This window comes from Sorex araneus, chromosome 6 (genome assembly GCF_027595985.1).
Source record: "Sorex araneus isolate mSorAra2 chromosome 6, mSorAra2.pri, whole genome shotgun sequence".
Lineage (NCBI taxonomy): Eukaryota > Metazoa > Chordata > Mammalia > Eulipotyphla > Soricidae > Sorex > Sorex araneus.
Genome location: NC_073307.1, coordinates 55921978 through 55932628, shown reverse-complemented (window position 1 = coordinate 55932628; position 10651 = coordinate 55921978). Strand labels below are relative to the sequence as shown.

The 10651-nt window shown below is 39.2% G+C and overlaps 1 non-coding gene across 1 annotated transcript; it reads right to left on the bottom strand.

Annotated features, from left to right (window-relative positions):
- Window positions 1–10584: 10584 nt before the first annotated feature.
- On the bottom strand, window positions 10585–10651 carry LOC129406394 (small nucleolar RNA SNORD109A). The gene has a single exon (XR_008630987.1). It is a non-coding gene; the product is annotated as a small nucleolar RNA SNORD109A (small nucleolar RNA).

Here is a 10651-nt window from a genome sequence, read left to right as displayed (position 1 = left end):
AAGCCTCAGCAATATTTGATTTGAATAAGACTCTTGGACTTCAGAGTTGATTTCTGAAGTGGGTTAGGTCTTCTCAGATGGAGTAAACATAATATGCATGCTTGCAGGTTCAGAATATGGAATGTTCTAGATGGATCTGTATACCTGTCCTCTTGCCCCCAAATTGGAATGTTGTTTATTTTTTTTGGTTAAGATACTAAGTCCACTGAACAAGGTCATTTTGGTGGGCTCTGACCTAATCTGACTGCTGTCTTTATGAAATGGGGAAATTTGGGCATTGCAGACGGGTGTATGCTTAAGTCGTTGACACAAGAATGTACCACTGGTGGCTCCAATTTGATTGTACGCGCACTGCAGTGCCAGTATCAAATTGTTAAAGAACATAACATATGAAGACATAAAAAGGAGACTGTGGGACCAGAGAGATAGTACAGGGGATAAGGCACTGAACTAGGTTCACTCCCCTGTACTGCCCCAGACACTCTCGGGAGCACTGAACATGAACACAGGTGTAGTGTGGATCCCAAAACCAAAACAAGCCAAGAAAAAGATGGTCACCTACTACCAGCCATAGAGAGGGCTGTGGGAGCCCTGATGCTGGACTGCTAGTCTAAGAATTCTTAGAGACAATAAATTCCCAGTTTGTCACCAGTCAACTGTATCTTATCCCACAGTGCTAGCGAGCAAGTGGCCCTGAAAGCAGCACCGCCAACTCTAGCACAGGTTATGAGGAGGGTCAGGAAAGCCAGCGTAGCTCTTGTTTTTAATACACGATTGCTGGCAAACACCACGACGGCTCACGTTTGAATGTGACTTAACGAATACAAATTGCGCACTCATCATCAGTGCACTCAGGAATGGTAATCTTAAGTTGTGACTTGTCTTGTGACCACCTGAAAGCGCCTGGGCTAACTTTTGGTTCACCCGGCTCACCTTGGGGTGGGCTGGGTAGTGCCTGAAACAATGAAAGACACAAATTGATCTTGGAAGCAAGAGGGTAGGCAAAGCACAACCATTGGGGGAGAACAGCAGCTGTAGCTTGAAGGTGCTGGAGAGGAGGAGATTGGGGAAAGGAGCTATGTGGGGAATACGAGTTTTATTTATTTTTTTATATATAGTTTATTCAACAATTATGGTTTACAGTCGTATTCAAATAATTCCTTTTTATTTGAAGTGCTGTGATTCAATGACGGAGAAGTCGTGACACATTGAAGTGGGTTTGCAAAAGTTCCCGTGTACACTAGGACTTCTAAAGGTCATAGGCAGTTCCACAGGGGAACTCAGACCCAGAGAAGCCCTGAGGTGTTGAATGTCCACTTGATGCTAGACAGTTGAGACTAAATGCTGGTGGGCGACTCAAATGATAGACAAGTGTGCAATGACAGGAAAGATTTTTTTCAAAACCATCCCCTCTCCATTTCCTTTTTTCATTGATTTTGTGGTGGGGGTTGTTCCAGAAACTTGTTGAAAATTTGAAAGCACTATAAACATAACAACATTGAATTTAGCGTCACACATAACAAAGAATATGAGCTTACAAAGGCAGTTTTTAAAGTCACTAGACAAACAACACAAAGCAAGCAGCAACAACAAACACTAAAGTGTGTGTGTGTGTGTGTGTGTGTGTGTGTGTGTGTGTGTGTGTGTAGTGGCAGGGACCAACTGAATTCAGAATGGCCATATTTTGATACTTAAAATGTCCACTTTGAAAAATCCCTTACTTAAGCTACCCCAGGGAAACTTAGAAAACCTTTCTGTAAGAAAGACCTGCTATTGGATGTAGTAGACAAATATTTATTTTTTGTTGTTTTTTGGCCACACCCAGTGGTGCTCTGGATTTAGTGCTGACTGTGCTCAAGGATCACTCCTAGGAGGCAACGGGATCTAATCTGGGTCAGTCATGTGCAAGGCATGTTCTGTGCCATCCCCAGTGTGCTCTCTCCAGCACCCAGATACTGTGTGTTTTATTTATTTTTTTGGTTCCTCAGTGGTGGCTCAGGAGGCCTGGGGATTCCATTGGTATATCTCGGCCAATTGGGTCAGTGGTTATGTGTGGGCCTGGCTCTGCAGTGTTAAGGGGTCACCCAGACCACCCCAGCAGAGCACGGGCCTCAGCACTGCTCAGGCGACTGTGTGGTGTGGGATGGAAGCAGGTTTGGCTGCATGGAAGGCCCATGGCATCTCTGCCCTGAGTAGACAGACACTCTCATTTCTTTATTCTTGGCTTTGGGACCGTACCCCAGTGCTCAGTGAGCTCCTCCTGCCTCTGCAGTGAGTGCTCAGGGGAGGTTGCTGTGCCAGGAATTGAACCCAGGGCCTCACGTATATGAGTCAAGTGCCCTAACACTAAGCCACATCTCTCTGCCCCGTTCACAATGGTTGGAGACTCCCCCTGCACTAGTCTCAAGTTTTCCATCTCAGTCACTTAATTTAGGTCCAGACTTTTCATATTGGCTCTTTTGGGAGAGCAGATTTTTTTTTTAATTGAGGCACCATGTTTACAATTCTGATAATATCAACGCTTTATTTTTGCAGTTCTGTAGCATATGCCCAGCACCACAGCAAAGAGCCCCTCCTACCACTGCTGCTAGATGCTTCTCCCCACTGCCCCAGCCTTAAGGGCTGTTCCCAGGATGGTTATTGATTTCCTTTCTTCATTTTTGCTGTTTTTGGGATACCCAGGGGCCCTCAGAGGTCTGTTTCTGGCTCTGAGTCATCTAACTCTCGGCCCAAGCCTTGCTTTGCTTCTTTTCATTCCTCAGATAAGCAAGGTCACTTCACCATTTGTCTTTCTTTGAATTCACTAATGCAACACCCTCTACATCCATTCAAGTTGAAGGGAGATGTCAGATTTCTTTTCTCAAAGCTGAGTAGTAATTTCCTGCACTCACAGACCACAGTCTCTTTCCCATCTCTGTTTGAGGACACTAGCTTGTTCCCAGATCCTGGCTATTATAAATGCCTTTAATAAACACAACTCTGTAATTCTTACAGGGTCTTTGCTTACAATTTCTCTTTATTTTTTGTTTTTTGAAGGTTTTTTTTTTTGCATTTGGCGTGAGGCATCTTTCTTATATGACCCTTCACTTCACTCAACATACATTACCTTAGTTCTCTGCTCTATGTCCAACAGCTAATTCAATGTCTTTGTCTATTAAATTCACATTTGACCTTTGTCAGGGATGTTTTCCATTGACTGCTCCACTCCTATGGATGGGCCACACTTTTCTGTTTCTTTGTGTGTTTTGTCATATTTTTTGAGAACTGAACATTAAAACCAATAATTTAAGCAACATTGGTGACAATAGCGTTCATGTCTGTGGTTCAAGCTTTAGCTGCATCTTCCTGACCACTGTCCCTCCAACACATGCACTGCTTATTAATCAGTTTTGTGATTCATGGATTTGCCATTGCTCAGCTCCCTTGTTTTGTGTCTAGATTCCACAGATGGATGGTAATAATGACTCTGGTATCTGCCCTTCTCTGACTTGTGACTCCCTCCAGTTCTATCCCACATTGTGGCAAACTGCAAGATTTCATTCTTTTCTTACAGCTGTGTATACAGACCACAACTTCTTTATCCATTCTTCTGTCACTGGGAATTTAGGTTGTTTCCATACCTGGCGATTGCATTAAGTGCTGCAGTGAACATAGGTGTGCCTACATCTTTTTGAATGAATTTGTGTTGTGTGCGTATATGTGTGTGTGTGTGTGCGGGGGGGTCTATAGACACTAAGATGGAGCTGCTGGGTCAATGTGAGTTCTACTTTTCCAGAGGCTGAATCAGAAAACATTCCCACCAGCAGTGAACGAAGGCTCCTTTCCCACTGCATTCCTAACACACATTTTTCTGTTATTTTTGATATATACCTTTCTCACAGTCTCATTGTGATCTTGAAGTGCATTTTCCTGATATTTAATCCTACATGTGGCAACTCTGGAAATCAGATGAATCTCATTGTGAAATGTTATTGTTTATTGTTGCTATTAATGTTGGTTTTATGGATTATTTTCATGAGCTGCATCTGTGATGTCTCTGCTCCTGGCAGTATATGGACTTTGAAGTCAACAGCAGTGCTCCTAGTTATCTATTACTTGACTCACCCAGGTTTCCCTCAATGTCCTTACCCAGGTACTGGTGTGTATGGAATTCACATTTTAAGTGTTCACTTTGCAAATTTCATTTATTTTGGGGCCACATCTGGCGATGCTCTGGGATCACTTCCTGCTCGGGGAATACTATGCGGTGCTGGGGTTTGAAACGGGTCAGCTGAGTGCAAGGCCTGTGCCTTCCCTGCTGTATGTATCTCTGGCCCCCACTGGCAGATCTTTAAGTATCACCGCTTGTTCTCACAGGACCATCAGAGGGACCTTCTCAGGTGTTGTGTGTGGAGGCTGAAAAACTGTGCAGTTGCGCAGACACCACAAAAAGGAAAGTCAGTTTCTCAGAGCTTTCTTTGGACATCTCAGGATTTTTCTCTTTTGGGGGAGAATTGGGGCTCCTCCTGGCAATATTCAGCAGAGATACTTCAGTGCTAGGATCCAGTGAAGTACTGCTCAAACTTAGCAGGGTGGGGGCATGTTATGGGACTTTAGGGGTCATGTACTTGGATTGAACTCGGGCCTCAGACATATGAGCTAGTCCATTCCAGTCCCTGTTTAGTCCTTTGATCTCCTTATCTGGCCCAGTGGCCACCAACACTTCAGGAACATGTTGATTGTCAACAATTTCAATGTTTTACCATATTCTGCTACTGGGTCCACTGATTTCACACTGAATTAATCCAAATAAATACAAAATTCCTAGTGAATTAAGATCTTGCTGGGAGCTGCCAGAAAAGGCAACTACTGGTACTTCCCCAATGGAATTATGTTGTTGTTTACAAATCACCATACCTCGTCTTTATTACCCAGAAGTGAGTATGTGGGGAAAAGAAGTGTCAGAAGGGGGACTATTAAAACACTACCTAGTTCAGTAAGAGTCAACAGTTTTCTTGAGTGAATGTGTTTTTATTTTTTAAATCTTTTGCTAACTTATAAAATTAAGAAATTTGATTTTAACCTTTTCTGGTCAGGGTAGTTAATTTTATGGAGAAGAAAGTTGTGGAGGTTTTACTTTGATTTTCCAGAAGTACTTTTCCTACAATAATTTTTAGTTAATTTTATTTGGGGTTACCTGGATGTGCTCTGGGGGAAAGGAAACAATATGTAGCACCAGGTATTTGAACAGGAGTCAGCGGGATGCAAGGCCTTCACCGCAGTACTATCTCTCTGGCCCCAAGTATTGATCTTTAAATGTCAGACCAACTCTTCGACCTTTGAATTAGCCTCACTTGGAAAACAAAATCTTTATTTGTTTTGGCTTTTATTTACTAAAAAGTTTGATTAGAACTATTTGCATTCATGTTGATGAAAGGTAATTTGGTCTAGTTTTCTTTTTTCAATCTCCTGTTTTTGTATCAGGGTAATGCTGTCCATATAGACAGAGCTGGACAGTATTCCCTTTAATATTTAATTTCTAGAGAGTTGTGCAGAGTCAGTAGTACTTTTTTTATTTTTTTATTTTTTGTTTTTTTTTTGCTTTTTGGGTCACACCCGGCGATGCACAGGGGTTTCTCCTGGTTCTACACTCAGGAATTACTCCTGGCAGTGCTCAGGCGACCATATGGGATGCTGGGATTCGAACCCGGGTCGGCCGCGTGCAAGGCAAACGCCCTACCCGCTGTGCTATCGCTCCAGCCCCCAGTAGTACTTTTTTTAATTTCATGTGAAATTTTATAGGAATGAAGGTTATTTTTATATATATGGAAAAGGTTTGGGCTACAAATTCCATTTATTCCATTGAAATAGAACTTTCCAGATGACCTACTTCTTGATTAAATTGTTTAACTTGAGTCCTTCAAAGGTTTTTCTATACAACTTGCCAAAACTACCATCATACATCTTAAAATAAACTGTGTGGCCTTTTCACTGTAGGAACCTCTCAGACCTTCTCTGGAGCAGCCTGGTGGTGGAGGGAGGGAGGTAGTACAGTGCCAGAAATTTTAATGTCTGGCCTGCATTATCTCCTATAACTGCCTATAAAACCTTGAATGATGTTGCTTTTCATGGATCCAGAGAATGGTCTTTTGCTTCCTAGAACTTTACCAATATTATTTGGTAAATAATTGACCAGTTTTTCTATTTAGTGTATATTTTATTTTGTTCTTTTGTGATTGCCTTTTCCCCTGGGTTTAGTTTTCTATATTTAAGTTTGTTAAGGTAGATAAAACCATTGGTCAGTTTAAAATTTTTCTTCCTTTCTAATACAGACTTCCTCGGGGGTGGGTGGGTGGTGGACTCCAGGGGCCATTCCCGATGTTCCATGCTCTGGCCCAGCAAAGTGCTCAGGGACCACACATGTTGCTGGGGATAGAATCTGGGTGAGCCCTACACTAATTCTAGTCCCTATTTTTACATTTAGTTCAAAAATGGCAATTTCCAAGCTATTTTCCTCTTATTTCTTTCTTCTTTTTTGGTGGGCCACACCCCAGTAGTGGTCAGGAGGCCATGTGTGATACCCAGTAGTGGTCAGGAGGCCAAACTGTGATTGCAGCTCAGCAAGGCAAGCTCCTTACCTCCTGTCCTGTCTTCCTAAAGCCCTCACTTATTAGATTTTAAATTGTAGACTAAATATTTATTGATGGTATTTATGATCCATCTTTTAGTTGAAGAATATCTATAGCACAGGGAGCTGATTATTTTTTACCCTGACACTCCTATTCTATGTGCAAGAATGGCAGCAGAAGAAAAATTCAAATATTAATTTAGAAAATATAGAAAGAGTAATCACATCAAAACAAAATTTTCCATGTCTTTCTGTTACAGTTCACTGTCCATATCTTTCCTTAATAAATTTCAGTATCACTAATACTAATTAGTCTAGCTTATGTGAACACTTTATTTCAGTTGGCAACAAATACTTAAATGAAACACCAGACCTCTCGTTAATGTGAAAATTCTGTGTATTGTACCCATTTTCAGTTACCTCTGGTAGGGTTCAAACCCAGGTCAATAGCATGCAATCCTAAGTGCAATACCCACTATGTTATCTCCTCAGCTCTATTTTACTTACACTGACAATATAGGGAATACTGTCATTATGCTCTCAAGGAAAAAGCACTACTGACAGACACAAGTGACAATATATAAACAATGTTGCAGGGAATGTTTGTCAAGCGATCAGCACCAAAATAAGATGCTGTATAAACCTGCTTTAAGCAGCATACTGTTTCAAGCAATATTTTTCCTCATGGAACAATAACATTAATGTCAAGAACCCTCTACTGAATTCATCACTAGATCTACCTTCATGAAGTTTTGCTTTATTTTTAAAACAAAGCAAAACACCTTCTAGTATCATGAATTCTTGCCTTTATCAATGTGCAAGATAGTCCCAAATAATAATAGTTATCTTCTTTTAGACTTTTAAAAAATGCTTTAAAAGTATTAATGGAAATGGGCAAACCCTCATCTATGTTTGGTGAAATCAAGAGCATTAGTTAATAATGTTTCAATCTTTATTCATCATGGTTTTGGTAAGCAATCAGGCCTCAGACTTGGGCTGATCTAGAGAATGTTCCTTAGATGTATGTGTATACATAGCTGTATATCCATGTTTGACTCTGTAAGTACAACAGAGACATGTGTAGACTATCATCTGGATAAATATAAAATATTTGTAAGGTGGTTGGTACAAAATGAGTATACTGGTAGCTATTAGAGCATTCAGTAAGGTGATAATAATGTCTATGATGCATCTCCCATTTTACATTAGATTAAAATGATTAGTTTACTACTTCAACCTGTTACCATATCTTCTAGATCTATATTTTTGTTTTTGATTACACACAAGCATTCACTGCAAACAGTAAGAACAAAGATATGAAAAGAAACATTTATAAATCCAACGAACACCTATTTAAATTTGGGAAGAAATGCACATAATATTCAGAATCTTAAAAATTCCTGCTTTTCAAGTTACCTGGATTGATTTCTTCAATGTTGTCCACATATCCTTCCTGAATTAATGATCAGGCTTAAAATCTTGTTTGACTTATCAGATTCATCAAAATGTTTTCATAGCATATTTCCTGAATCTTAGTCCTCAAAATTTGACTTCAGTAATTGGAAGCAAAACGCTATTCTGGTATGACTGTCAGTATTATATGCTACTATAATATTGATTTGAGTGAATGTCTCTCTTTAAGATAATAATCCTCGAGCTAAAATAGTAATCATTAATATGCTTGAGACGTTTTAAACTTTCTATTGTAATATGCATGCAGAAAGTGCATGCATTCAAATTGTTCAGCATAATCTGTATCATGCATATTATCAGATCACAGATTAGTAAAATTACATAGCATATGTGAATGCAGTAATCTCAAAGTAGAGTGGATAGTTGAAAAATATCCAAATGTCTGGATATGAAGAAGTACCTTTCTAAGTAATCCACATTAGAAGAAAATAACGACGTTTCTATAAGTAAAAGAAAAGATGCAAATGTCAAATGGGCTCATGCAGCAGAGGTGCTTTTGGGGAATTAAGAGGTTAAGCGAGATATCAGGAAAGAAGAAGGTAAAAATCAATAAACTGGATTTCACAAAATCAACTGCAGAAGATTAAAAGGGAAGATTAATGAGGTTAAGAGTGGAAAATATAAAATGGGACTGAGCTGTAGCTAAATGGCAGAGAGCATGCTTGTCACATGTGTGCCCTGGGTTTGATCTCCGCACAACAAAACAACCCCCCCACCAAAACAAAACAAAACAAACACAAATAGTGATTTGAATATGATTGAAGTCCTCATCAATATTAATAAAGAATGAGAGTATATTAATATCTAAAAGACATACAAAATGAGAAGAGCATATCACTAACAAACTTACAACAATGGGTTTGATGTTTCAAATAAATGTTCATCAGGCTAGAATTTTGAGGAAATGATAAAGTCACAAAAAAAGTAAAACTACATAATTCAATTTTTATAAACTTAAAAAATCAGATAAATACATTTTCAGAAGGCAAACGCTTTGTGATAAAAGGGAGGTCTGTGCTATTCTAGTCATAGTCTTTTTCCATGTCAGTCCTATACTACTTAGATAATATAGGCAATTTGATGAATATAAGTACAACAATGTTTTTCTATATTCTTTAGCTTAAGACAATAGCTCCTACTCCAGGAATCTCTGGATCTACTAATGGTAACAAAGTTTAGTGAGAATGGGTTTTATAAATTTTAAAAAAGAAGTTTGCTAATAATTGAGGATCTAGAGGAATTTCATTAGCACAGCTAAATTCCTCTTTATAAAAATTATTTTTATGTTAGTTTGGGGGCCATACCCAGCACTGGGGATTAAAGTGGAGTTGGCTGTGTGCAAGGCAAGTGGTGTAAGCCCTGAGAAATCCCTCCCTTTGGCCCTGCTAACTTCCTACTTAGGCTAAGACTGTTAGTAATTGAACTTTTTAAAAAAAGTTATCCTTAGGGCATTATTTATTGGATCACAGATAATACCACTCTTTGTGATACATATCTGAAGTGTTAAGAAATAATGATGCTATATATAACAGTTCCATGTTTCTCCACTTGCTATCTTTCCATATATCCTTATGGCCCAATGCAGTGCTAGAAATCAAACTTTTTTATATTTTTTAGCTCTAACAATTATGTAAATTTTATAAATAACTTCCCATGGTTCAGACTGAGAAACCATGAATGCTAATTCTGAAAGATGAAAGCAGAAATATAATACAATACTGACACAAAGACCTGAATCACACAGTGTGCATCTGCAATCCCAATAAGTAAATAGATGAGGAAGATCTAAGAATATCTCGGCATATTTAGATTTCACTACAGTTTTGGGGACCAATATGTAACCATCCCCAGATTCTCTCAAATTCAACATTTCATCCACGAAGAAAAAAAAGTTAAAATGGAAAAAAAAAGGTTCTAAGAAGCCAATAGTGTAGTGTGACTAGGCTCTCAGTGAGAGAAAAACACATAAAAATATCATTGAAAAGTCCTCTGAAAATTTGAGTATAGAAACCTCAGTTCTGGTTTTAGTATATACAGTATAGGAATTTAAAAGAATATTTTTTGTAGTTACTTACCTAATGAAGTAGAAGATCTGATCCCAGCCTTCCTATCTCCGCAAAACACATCAAAAGAAAAACCAAAGACAGTCTTTAGAAATGCTCAGCAGTCAGAATAATAAAGAACTAAACTGGCCTCCATTGTAATTATCTAGAATCAACATCAGTATTCCTTTGCTGTCCCAAATGAATGAATCTTTCAGTGTCCAACCCTGTGCCCGTCCTTGTTTTCAGTCTTTTTTAAATGCATTACTCCAGAACATGGTTACAGCTCTGCTCAACATGAAGTTAGTCTGGGCTCACTGCTCATGTCTACAGATACATACAGCTTTTTATGGTAAGGTGTCCCAATGTGTGTTTCTGGGTGAAAACATACTAACAGGGTACTTGTTCACCAATACGACCAAGGCTCTGTGAGTCTTACGTCTTACTAGTGGTCACTCATCTGGACCTCAGATTGACATCTGGAATGAGTCCCTCAGCGTCCTCAGACAATTTTTCTCATCATTGATCC